Raw genomic sequence first — 12,153 nt, 5'->3', positions numbered from 1 at the left:
GTTTTCTTCCACATTCTCCATTGCATGAAAAGCCACCAGCAGCAACCACAAGCTCACTACCTCAATAAACCAAATTCCATTCATCCTTCAACAAACATTAAAATTATAAATAAACATTAAACATTAAGCATTAAATGTAAAGAATTAGCAATCAATAAACATTAAGTGTATTACTAAAATATTATCTAACTTAAAAGATAATTGATGATTTGGAATTAACAACAAACTTACCAAGTAATCATATATCAATTACGTGGAGGTAAACTTTGTTTTGTAACCCAAGATGCTCCTAAACAAATTAAAATATGATATTAGATTAATTAGTAAGCTAAAAGAAGTTGTAAATATTACTAAAAAATTCTAAAAACTCTAAAATAGATAATAAAAATAAAATTACAAATAATAATAATAAAAAAAATTCTTACCCGATTCAATAGAATCATAATATGCGACATCTTCTATTGGTATTTCAACTCTATAATCATACGTCATAGGCTTTGATTGCAACCAATTTTGAGAACAAATCAAAGCCTCCACCATTTTTGGACCCAATGAACTTCGGAATGCATCAAGAATACGCCCTCCGGTACTAAAAGCAGATTCGGATGCTACTGTAGAAACTGGAATGGCCTATACATCTCTTGCAATTTGAGATAAAATTCGATATTTTGTCCAATTATTTTTCCACCAAGCAAAAATATCAAATTTCTCACTCTCCACATCCTCACATGGATCAAATAAAAATTTATCAACCTCATTCTTTATTTCCAATACATTTTTTTCCATTTTTCTTTTTTTAAATTGTGATTCTTTCAAATGCCGACGATCATCTATGCTTCCATCATCCAATGAATCCATCATCATCCCACTTTGTTGTGCTTGCATTGATTGACCATCATTTGAATTTGATACTTTAGAACTCCCATTCATAGAATCAATTTCCTTATAGAAGTTGTAAAGGTTAACTAAAGTATCTTTTACATCCCTAGTCAAAGATTCAACCATACCACTTTCATAAGCATCCTCAAAAAGATATGATACATATTCCAGCTTATATCGTGGATCAAGCACAATGGCAATAAGCAACAACTTGTTGACGTTTCCAAGTGAACCCCAATATTTGTCAAACTTTATCAACATTTTCTTTGCCATATCGGCCATCAAATGATTTTGACTATTACTCCATTCAACAAGTGCATTATACATCAAACTCAATTCATGAAAACATATATTAGAAGTAACAGTCAAAGAGGCACTAAACTTTAAGGTAACTTCATAAAAAGTAGCAAGAAATTTCACAAAAACCCTTGCACTATCCCAATCTTTAATTAGAGGTGGTCCGGCTCTCTTCCTTCCTACTTCATCTTCCTCAAAATATCCAAGATAATGTCCATCAGCATCTATCATCCTATCAAAACCTTTTTGATACTTCAAAGCTGAGTTCAACATCAAATAGGTGGAATTCCACCTAGTAGACACATCCAAAACCACGGTTTCTTTATATTCAATTTTCTCCTTCTCTACACATTCTTTAAATTTGTTTAACCTTGAAGGAGATGATCGAACATATCTAATAGCATTACGAATTCCAGCAATACTATCATGGATTTCCTTTAATCCAAATGTCACAATTAAATTTACAATATGTGCAGCACAACGAACATGTAAAAAATCACCATCCAAAACATTTCCTTTCCAATAATTTAATTTTTCTTTCAAAAAATTAACAGCCACATCATTTGAAGAAGCATTATCAACCGTTATTGTGAAAACCCTTTCAATACCCCATTCAATCAAACAATTTTCTATAACCTTACCAATTGTCTCACCCTTATGATTTTGCACAATACAAAAATTTAAAATTCTCTTATGCAACTTCCAATCATCATCAATGAAATGAGCGGTAAGAGTCATGTAATTGTTATTTTGAATGGAAGTCCATGTGTCCGTCGTAAGACAAACCCTTTGCTTCCTCAATGAAAACTCACTTTTCAAAATTTTTTTCTCATCTAAGTACAACTGAAACACATCTCTAGAAATTGTTCTACGAGATGGCGGTTCAAACTTAGGGTTCAAAGCATTACAAAACTTTCTAAACCCTTCTCCTTCAACGTGGCTAAATGGTAACTCGTCCATGATGATCATTTATGCACATGCAAGCCTACATGCCTCTTTACTAAATGTTGTACTCATAGAGACCAAATTGCTACTACCACTTTCAAATGAAAGAACTTGTTGCTTTTTATCCTCCATCCTATTAGGGTATTTTTTGCATTGGTTCATCAAATGGTTTCGCAATGTACTAGTTCCACATCTCTTGGTATTACATGCATAATCTACCCCACAATGTTTACATTTGCACCTAGGATTATTTGGATCATTATCTGGAATTTTTTCAAAATGTTCCCAAACCCAAGATGGAGCCCTAGAAGGTTTTCTCTTTTGCGTTTTATAAGGTTTATCCAACTGTGAAGGTTGAGATTCAGCTTTATCTGATTCATTTAAATACTCTTCCAATTCATTAATATCATACAAATCATTGTGGCCCTCATCCATCTAGAACCTATTAAAAACAAAATAAACATATTGAAAAACATATATACAAAAAAAAACAGCAGCATAATCAAATTTCATGCACAATTCCACATATAAATTATGAAAATGTCACAAATAGATTTTCATAACAAGTTCTCACCCATTTTCTGTGTCTACAATTGTCTGAGAATATTTAATGGACATGTATATTATATATAAGTAATAAAATGTAGGCCATGCCTAATTGTCAACAATACTAATTAGAAGAAAATGGATATGATGAAAGCAATGCCATTTGTGAAATATGAATGAAGTACCGCTAGTGAAGAAAGTCAGACAGAAATATTTAATACCAATTGAAAATTTTCCCATAACTGGTAGTAATGAAAATGGATTCATTAATGGTACTAGTAAAGAAAATTTTAGTCCTTTTTTTTTTTTTTTTATTTTGTACCCAAAACAGGGAAAGTCTAAGAAACAATTGCAGCTGATATGTTCATGGAAACTTTTCTTCTTCTGCCATTATTTTGAGACCCCATAAAACGTTTTTTGGCCATGTTATTTTCTAGACAACCAAGCAGACAATAATAGCAAAGATCTTTATCATGTATATGGTTGAAAAAAAAAATTTGGTTGAAATTTGGTCCACAAATTATGAACATTGAGAGTTTGCTTATAAAGAGAATTTTTGATAAATAATGAGTATTGGGAATAGCTAGCTTTTGTAGCTCGGATTCAATGTCTCACTTATCCAGTCCAAAAAAAGAGTGAAAAATCATGGTGTTACCTTTTTCATATACAGAAAATTGTTGAGAATAATTCATAATTCTGTTTCATTTTTTGAAACAAACATATAGATGCACTTCATGGAAGAAGATTTTGCTGGTTGGTTTGTGACCAGCTAGTTCTTGCCTAGATTAATTTAATATAAAGAGAAACAAGAAAGGAAAAATTGGTTTGTGACCAGCTGAAAATGCCCATCAGGATCTTTTAATTAAGTTTGCTTTTTATCATTAAAATACAAAGCTATAGATATAATATATGTATATATATATATATATATACAAATATATATACATATAGCTGTCAAAATCAGCAGGCCAGGTTATATTAACAACTTCACAGCAATCAAGTCACACATCACTTCACAATCTCCAAACTTCACAGCAAACAATTTCACAGCCTATGCTTCACTACACTTTCCAAAAGCAATTTTTGACCTTCCCACATGCAAAAATAACGAGAAAAAGGCTAAGTAACTTACCTCCAAATAATAGACAATCACACAATTGTTTGTGATCTTGGAATTAAATGAAGAAAAGGAATGCTATTCGATTTATGCAAGTCACGATAGGCTGTTTGATTTTATCTACAAAACAGGGGAAAAAATATATTAGACCACAAAGCAAAATAAAAAAAATAAAATTGCAATACTAATTAGAAAAAACAGAAAAAAAAAAAGTTTGCTATACACTTCTTCCATCCAAACTCCTGGTGTTAAGACTGATTAGAAAAAACAGCATTCCATAGTTTCCATGTATAATATTTTATGTATTTAAAATAGCATAGATTCTTTAAGTAATGGGAAACAACCACCAAAGGAAATTAAAAGAGAATAAATTCCAGAGAATTAGAAGCTTATCAAACCTGCCACATCTGTTCTACCATTTGGAGAGGAATTAGATTCACTGCCCAAATTAGTGCTGACTGCTGAGAGTTTGAGAAGCCTGTCCAACAGGTGATTCAAGCAAGCTGTTTGGTCCTTGAAGGTGATTGAAGAAGTAGCTTTCTTCCAATATATTCTGCGCTTGTGAACAAAAAATGCAGGTTAAGGTTTTTATTCATATTTATCAAGACAAAAAGTTTTAGTTATGCATAAATAATTTTGAGTGACTTGAGGAAAAGAACCTCATATATAATTATATATAAATATATAAATAAAAAAAAAAAAAATATATATATATATATATATATGCAGCTTGTACTTTAAGTTTAGCTTGTACATAATTATGAACATTATTATGATGAATTTATATAATAATTGGACAGATACTGCCAAGTCCACCATTCAACAAAATAAGCCATTTGAATCAAACAAACAACAATATAAACACTCTGATTTGCACAAGATTTTAGGGCATAAATATAAATGAATTGAAATAAAAAAATAATATTTATTTTCCATCATTCATGCAAATGACATAATTGAGTACAAGTATGCATTTTTAACCATTAAGAGCAAGAATCAAATTGGCAATGACAGATTGTTCAACAAAGAAATTAATTTTCAAATATTTTTAAAGTTCTAGATTCAAAATTACTATTATTTGATAAAGAAATTGTACATAACCCAAAAAGTTTCCACTTATTAGTTTTCTTAATCATTGTTCTTTTTTATATCACTTATCCCCAACCCAATCATTCTGCACCTACACCATTACACAAGAAAAGAATAAACTTAAACATCACCCAAATAACAGGAAAAGAAAAAAAGTGAAATTTGACTATCTTTTAAGAGGAAAAACCAGGTGAATATTTTTATTGAATTAAAAAAAAAAAGGAGAAAGGTTTTTTGTCCATTTAATTCTCTAAAATGTAAAATTTAGAAAATATATTTAAAGAACTCTTAACATTGACTAGTCTGAGTCAATATTTTATTGGATTACCGGGTTTTAGACAAGAGCATGAAAAAGTAATGAATTAACTGCCTTCTATGGCAGTCTTTAACTCTTTTTAAGCCAGCAAAAGCTCCGCTACTCACTCTTTTAAATAGATCACAGCAACTGGGTATTTTCTACTTTTCGTTTTCAGTTCTCTGTATTTGCTTTCTCTGAATCTGTTTTTTTTTTTTTTTTGGGTGTTTCCAGAAAGTAATAAAAATACTATTTTTCTATTTTTCTGCTTGTGTTTGTTTTTTCTCTAAATCAGAATCAGATGGTGCCATTCTCATCTTGTTGCTGTATCGATTGAGATGAGAGGAGCTTCTCCGAGTCCCGTGGAGCCCAGACTCCGTTTGTCTGCTTCAGCTAAGTCAGTCTCTTTCTGTCTCTGTCTCTTTGTTTTTTTGTGTTTCATTGCTTTCATTTCTGGGTTTTTAGCTTAATTGGGTTGTGAAGGATGATTGCAATTTCCCGGAAAATTGTTTAATTTGTGCATAGGTGTTTCAGTGTTTGTGTAATTAGGATGTAAAGTGAGCCTCGTGAAAGTGTTGAGTGTTACAAGATTTGAATTGTGTGAGATGCAAAGATCTATTTAATTTTCCAATCCGAAGGGAAGCAGAAAGGAACGAAAAAAAAATAAAATAGAAGTTGCTAACTCGAAATAAAATAAAATTATGAAAGATTTCCTTTCAATTTCAATCAATCAATAATCACTATAATAATAATAAGAAATATAATGATTTTTACCTGCAGAGCTTAGGACTTGGGAAGGCGACGAGTGGTGGTGAATGGCGATCGGCGAGAGGGCGACGAGTGGACTGGGTCCGGTGCCGGCGGTTGTTCAAGTGGTGGCGTTGCTTGGGAGTTCAATCGGGTGGTGGCTGGCCGGAGGATGCTGCCTGCGAGTGGCGATTGGCGACGTGAATGCTAGGGCTTCAATTTCGTTTTGTGAGAATCTGAGATTGTGTTGACTGTTGAGTGCTGTCACTGTTGTGTATTGTGTTTTCATCTTGAAATCCAACGGTGGTAATTAGATGGTGAGAGATCAATGGCTTACAAAATTTCATAGAAATAATTTAGTGAAAATAATTTTTGCAAAATGGCTCTTTGGGTATGAAACGGTTCGGTTCGGGTTGGGTGGGTTAAAATTCCTTCCAACCCGTAACCCGAATCGAAAATCTAACATTTTTATATGTATAACTCGACCCAAACCGACTAAACAATAAAAACCAACCCAAACCGACCCAAATTCTTCGGTTTGGTTGGTTTTGTCGGGTCAGGTCGGTTTTTGCCCACTCCTAGACGTTCCCAAGACTCTTTCACATAAGAAATACATGAACAACAAAATTGATCAAAACTCATGACGAGCTCCTCCTATGGAAACCAAAGTACGAGGGACAAAATAAACAATTTTTTTAAGTAGCATAATATGCATAGAATACAAATTTAAAAGAGGCTGTTAATCTGAAGTGTTATTCTTCGAATTTTTTTTTTTTTTGGTGAAATATTCTTGGAACGTTTTGTTGTACTACCAATATTCTCTTCTAACAATATAAAATTGAGGTTACATTATTCTTCAGAGATGTTCCATTAGCGGCTACTGTAACACCCTGTCCCAAATCACATCGGAATTCGTGCACGTTGACCGAGGTTGACCGTTGACCGAGTAGGTCAAAAGTTGACTTTTTGTTCCAGTTGAAATTTCGAGTTGACCAGGGTACCGTGGCGAAGTGCATGATGCCCCGAGTTCGTAGACTAGTAGCACGTCGAAAATGGAGCTACGGTTTGAAACTTATGGGCAAAACAAGTCGAGGTGCAAACTGTCCAGAAGGTGCCGGAGTTGACTTTTTACCATTGTATAATTTTGTGTTGAATCTTATATGGTTGTAAAGTACTCGTCAATACGAGTTCATAGACTAGCGGCACGCTTAAATCGGACATTTGGTTGAAAAGTTATGGACGTTTGAAGTTCGCCGGATACCGTAATATTTTATTATATCTGGCTTAAGTGCACAGTGACGCCACGTGTCACCACCTGATTAGTCCACGTGGAATGAACAGTGTCACACGGTGGTTTTTATTTGACAAAAATCTCGGGGAAGAGAGAGAAAGAGAGAGAGGAGAGAGAAAGAGAGAGAGAGTCCGACCGGCCGTCGGAGTTTCTCGAATTTTCCGGCCGATCCACCTTACACGCGCTGGCCAGACAGAATCCTCTTCCCATTTTCGGCAAAACCCCAAAATTTCACGGCCATTGGCCGCCGGACGCGCCCGGATCGAGGCGGCGAAGATCGGTGGTGATTTTTCCCTCCACCGCCGATTGACCCATTTTCGGCCATTTTCCTGCCACACGCGCCAGCCAGCCATCACCACCTCCTCAAGTCCGGCCTACCCACCAAATTTCACGGCCACCGGACCTCCGACGCGCCGGGATCGGAGCTTTTTCCGGCGAGGGGCCGGAATTCTTCAAACCCCGATTTCTCCGTCGTCCGGCCTCCGTTTGCCTCACCGCCGGTCCCGTTGGATTCCTCTCCCCTCGATCTACAAATCTGCAAAAAATCTCAGCCAATGGCCACCGCACGCGCCACCGCCGGCGACGGTTGCCGGTGACCGTGCCGGTCCACCGGAAGTTACTGTTCTGGCGAATACCCAGTTGCACCGCCGATCCCTCCCGATTGTGTTCGACCTTCTGAACCCGAATTCGGCATCCGTTTCCGCCAATTCACGACGGTTTGGGAGAATTGCGAAGTCGAAACCCGAAAGCTTTCCGGCGAGATTCCGACCACCTCAGGTCCGATCACCGGAAATTAAGACCGAATCCGTGATCCTCATCACTCGAGCTTCGATTCGGTATATAATTCGTAAATTTTAGATATCGTTTGGTGTTCGCTCCCCGGGTACCCATTTGGGAGTTACGCGATTAAAATATTAATATTTGTGGTTTGGTGTACTGTGGATGTTTTAGGTGCACGTGCGAGTAGCCGAGTCGATTCTACGGAGGATCTTGATTGAGATACGTGCTTAAGGTGAGTGACCCACCTTCAAATTAATTTTGGGAATTAAATTGGTGAATAATATTGTGTGATTTGAATATTTGGAATTTAAATTCTATGTGCCAAATATTTATTTGATTTATTATGGAATTATTAGTCAATTTATTTGTTTAAAGAAAATATGCATTATATAAATTTATGCCATATGAAATTATTTTATGGTTTTGAGAATTTTGAAATTCTTGTGGTTTTAACATTAAATCGGGCATGATTTGATTTTCAAATATTTCAAGGAAAATATTTGTTTATGTTGGTGACTCCAATTTTTATAAAATATGCCCATGGAATATTATGAGATTTAATTATTATATTTCGACAATTATTTATGCTATTGGAAAAAATTGGAATATTTAAATTGGTAGATTTGGGAGTTGGTGGATTTGAAAATCATGGAATTTATGGTGTTGGTTATAAAGAAATTGTGGAGAATTTCCGGGTTCAAGCGGATGGAATAAACCCGCTCTATTTATGCAAAATGTGAGATTTGATATATAAATTAAATATGTGGATTTTATGATTTTTAGATGCACCGTGCACGTACTGGTGTTCTGTTTATATGTGATATGGTTAGTGTGCACACAGATGTGATTAGCGCGCAGGTGGATGTGAGTAGCGCGCAGGTGATATTATGAGGTTGTCCTGTGGTTGCCATCGGGTGAGGGTAGGCCACCCCTCCATGGCCGGGACACCAGGTTAGCAGTGGCGCAGTGGGACGCCACGCGATCGTATGGCGGTTTCTTTCTATAACCTCCTGTCTGGCGGTACCTTGGGACGCTGGGTACTGTTGGCGCCACTGGTATATAGGGGGTGCATCAAGTGATTTTCAGAACTGTGATTTCAAAATAAATATTTTGAAACTGTATTGGAATCAAAAATATAATTATTACCGTTTCTGGTATTTATTTGATGTCTTAGTTTTCGGGGAATACGAACAAAGGGTTTTGTGAAAAGGTTTTAAAAGGGGAACTTTTCCAACTGAGAGAATTGTAAGGGTTTTGAGAGAAATTATTATTTCCAAGTAATCATTAATTATCTACTTATTACCGTGGTATTATATTGTATAGTAGATAGGGTCACTCATTGAGATGACTAGCATCTCATATTTTCAAATTCCGTTCCTCTAGGTACCAGGTTGTCGGTGTTCATCCGGAGCGGACTTAATCTTCATCGCTGTTTTAGTTCGTGAAGTACGCTGTTCTTCTTTTATTGCAGTTGTAATATTTCTTTCACTCTTGTTGTATTCTATACCTAGTAGTACTTCACGAAGCTCTGTATACTGTATGGAACACTTATGTATTTATTATGCACTGGATTACTGTATTTATTTTTGAAGTGCTGAAATTTGTGGAACCAACTTGTAGTATTGTGGGAGGAATAAGGGGGACGTTATAGAAGTGTGTTTTCAGTGCAGGAAATTGTGGTAAGTCCATCTCTTAGGGGAGGTTCTGCCGGATTTTCCATAGGAGGGTCCGGTAGGGTTTCCCTGGGATCAGGGCTTGTCTAGGGTTCCGGTGAGGAACTTTGGACAGGTCCTGACAGCTACTGGTAAATTTTCTGTATCCACAAAAAAATAAAAAACAAAAACAAAAGAAAAAAAGCCATGAAAATTGAAGAAATAGAGCCGGTGACAAGGAAAATGTGAGGGAATTGTTTTAGGGGTTAGGAAGTAAGTTAACAAGCTTATGATCCAAAATGAAATGTAAGAGAACCCAAAAGCCTTCAACTTTTGCTAACTAATTAACTTCTTGTTACTCTAGTATATTATCCATTTACCACTTGAAAGGTTATTTGGAGTCTCTGTTTATTTAACTTGGTACACCGTAGTTAAGTAAACTTCCTTATAACTTATTTGCAATCTGTGAAACTTGCAAGTTGTTTTGATTTTTGGGAATAAGGAATGTAATATTTTTATTTATTTATCTATTTATTTTGCAATTGACAAGGGGATTATAGTCGAAAGCAAAATAAAAAAATAAAAAATAGGAAAAAATCAAGAAATAAGAATGGCACTAACGTGGTCAATTTTCATTGGGTATTAAAAAAACATACGACGGAGCAATTGTCATCTGGATTTAAAAAGCCAATAAGTTTTTCATTCTCAGCCTTTCCCAAAAAGCATAAGTTTTCAAAGATAACATGGTACCAAGTCAACACAAGGCAGTCTATCGAATCGATGGCTGAGTGATGGTTTATATGATCTCACACCATTCCGCTCCACACCCTCCCTAACCCTTGCAATTATTAGAACCAAAGTTAGGTTAGCTAGCTAGGTAGCTATATGTCAAACCACTTTGCACACACAAATATATATATATTTATATATATATATATATATATATGTGTGTTTCCTTTAATGGTTTTTGTTTGCTGTTCTGATCAACTGTATCAGAGGAGAATCAAGAATTCGGAGAGTGATGATGATGGGAAATGCATCGATGCAAAGTTGGTCACGTCTACTCTCTTAAACACTGCATTCGGTTTGACAAACAATTGTATATCTCAAAGTCTAAATTGTATGAATAAATGTAGTATATGTTTTCTGATCGAGAAGTATATAAACTTGGAAGGGTGTTATCTTTACGGGCCATCCCGTAATCGGATATCAACGCCGGCTTCAAGCATCAGGCCCTGCTTGGAAAGCCTAGAGGACAAAAGGATCATAGCTTGTGCATGGTAAAACTTTGAAATCAACTTTGAAAATAGAGAAAGATATTGAAAACAACCTCGAAAATAGAGAAAGATATTTTGCGCTGTAACAAAGGAAATGGATGTCACTCTCTCCACTGTTCATTCCTTTAAGATATATATTTATATTACAGCTCCTGGGGATCCTATCATTAATTGATACAATAGTAAAATGCAAAAAAAAGGGAAGCTTCCTGGAAGTTGCTTAGTGGGATAACGATAAGAATTACACATAGAAAATTATGTACACATTCTTCTAGATAGTTCGTGAGGTTGCTTAAAGTATTGGGCTAAGAAGTCTTATGTGGGTTTTGCCTTTTATTATTTGGGCTTTTGTTATCTTGGCTAACATATGGGACCCAAGAGTGGAAAGCGAATTCTTTCACCAAACTACATTCAGTATTCGGATGTCCTCATTTAAGAGCTTCATTCTAGACGTGCAGAGTCTTGTTGAGCTACAACCTAAGGCCCTGTGTGGCTTAGAACTCTACAGTGGGATTCTCTTGCACCATGTTACATCCTCCAGTGCTTACCTAGGCAAGAAGAAGATGTAGTGGACTTCGATTTTACATATTATCAAAGCAAAGATTCAAAGGCTCCGAGGCTTTACGAGGACGTCATTGGAGAAATAGAGCAAATGGCAGTGATCAAATACAGGGCATTGCCGCACTGGGGGAAGAATCAGAACATAATACTTGATGTGGTGATCAAAAAGTATAAAAATGCTAAAAAGTCCTTGGCTGTAAAGAAATTGTATGATCCAATGGGGCTCTTCTCTAGTCAATGGACCGACAACTTCTTGGACTGCAGGGTGGGATAACTATTTTCAAGGAAGGTTGTGCACTGGAAGGTTAGTGCAAATGCAAAGAGGATATACATTGTGCCCTAAGCAAGGGCTATTTCTATACGCCTAGTCAAGTTTTCAAGGATGCAAGGGCTTGTTCTCGTCAAAGTTTATGTCCAGGAGAAGTAGTAGCCCTAGCCCTCCTCCGTTAATGTCAAACATCAAGCTAAAGGCTGGAGGACACTCTGGCGTATCTTGGATTATGCAGTAAAAAAACTAGTTCGGTCAGAGGAAGGTCCTGTGATATATAGGCTTTCTTCTCTACTTTGTGTTACTGCTACTTATAAGGGATAGCCCGGTTTCTCCACTTAATTATAGCAAACAAACTAGACGAGTAGTGTTTAATAAGCAATTAAAATAACTATTATTAATATCATAG

The 12,153-nt window shown here is 35.8% G+C and overlaps 1 pseudogene; it reads left to right on the top strand.

Annotated features, from left to right (window-relative positions):
• Positions 1 to 9,937: 9,937 nt before the first annotated feature.
• On the top strand, positions 9,938 to 11,926 carry LOC125423450 (probable L-gulonolactone oxidase 6; annotated as a pseudogene).
• Positions 11,927 to 12,153: the final 227 nt, after the last annotated feature.

The sequence above is a fragment of the Ziziphus jujuba genome, chromosome 3 (assembly GCF_031755915.1).
Source record: "Ziziphus jujuba cultivar Dongzao chromosome 3, ASM3175591v1".
NCBI classification, from domain to species: Eukaryota; Viridiplantae; Streptophyta; class Magnoliopsida; order Rosales; family Rhamnaceae; genus Ziziphus; species Ziziphus jujuba.
Note: the sequence above shows the minus strand (reverse complement) of the source record. Positions and strands in the feature narration are given on the sequence as shown.